Raw genomic sequence first — 1,004 nt, forward strand, 5'->3', positions numbered from 1 at the left:
ACCCACAGGACTGCTTTGGGAACCTGCTTGTCCCCAGAGCTATTGCCCCTCTTGTAGAGATCATAAGACATTAAGGCTACATGAAACCTCTTTCTTCGTACTGGAGACAGCAGAGCAGCAAACAGTTAAGGCACAGGTCCCAGAGCTAAGCCACCAAGTCCAGGTTTCAGCTGTGTGACACTGGTCAAGTCCCCGAATTTCTCAGTGTCTCAGTTTCACAGTCTGTGAATGGAGGTCATCCGAGCCCCTGAGTCCTAACAGCCCTGTACTGAATCTGCAGGGGATGAGTCAGAAGGAAAGTGTGCGCGCGCATGCGTGCGCATGTGCATATGTGTGTTAGTTTGGGCGAACCTGGGATACATCTGCCCACCCTTCTGTACCTGGGCAAATCATAGCTAAAAAAAAAAAAAAAGAGAGAGAGAGAGAGAGAGAGAGAGAGAGAGAGAGAGAGAGAGAGAGAGAGAGAGAGAGAGAGAAAAAAAAACATAAGGGACAGGGAACCCTAGTCATAACAGAACCGGGAGTTAGGCCATGATAATCTTTTAGTAATGTAAGGCCTGTTGGCTTTGAATTTTTTATTTCTGGATCCAGATCCTCACTGTCCATTGAGCAGCGATGAGGAAACCGAGACAAGAGGAATGAGCCACAGTGAGTCAGAAAGAAGGCGCTAAAAGCTGAATCCAAGGCTCCATCCTCGCTCCCAACCCCAGCCCCACTCCTCTGCAGTGCATCGTCCTCCAGGCAGACAAAGCTCCACTCCCGATATCCAAAGCACACTCAAGGAGGAAAGGAAGCTTTAGGCCCCAGGAGGCCCCTTCATGGAGACACCCCAACTGCAGGGAAAGTGAAATATTTTATTGAAAGCACAAGATCTCAGTGCCCAGACTGTCCTGTGCAGAGCATCGCTGACCAATGGGCAGCAGCTGGATCCTTTCCCGGGATGAGGGCAGAAGGGGAGCAAGGTGGGAGAGTAAGGAGGGGACCTGTGGTGAAGACTGAAGGGA

Source organism: Alexandromys fortis, unplaced genomic scaffold, assembly GCF_014885135.2.
Source record: "Alexandromys fortis isolate MF-2015 unplaced genomic scaffold, M_Fortis_MF-2015_v1.1 scaffold_27, whole genome shotgun sequence".
Lineage (NCBI taxonomy): Eukaryota > Metazoa > Chordata > Mammalia > Rodentia > Cricetidae > Alexandromys > Alexandromys fortis.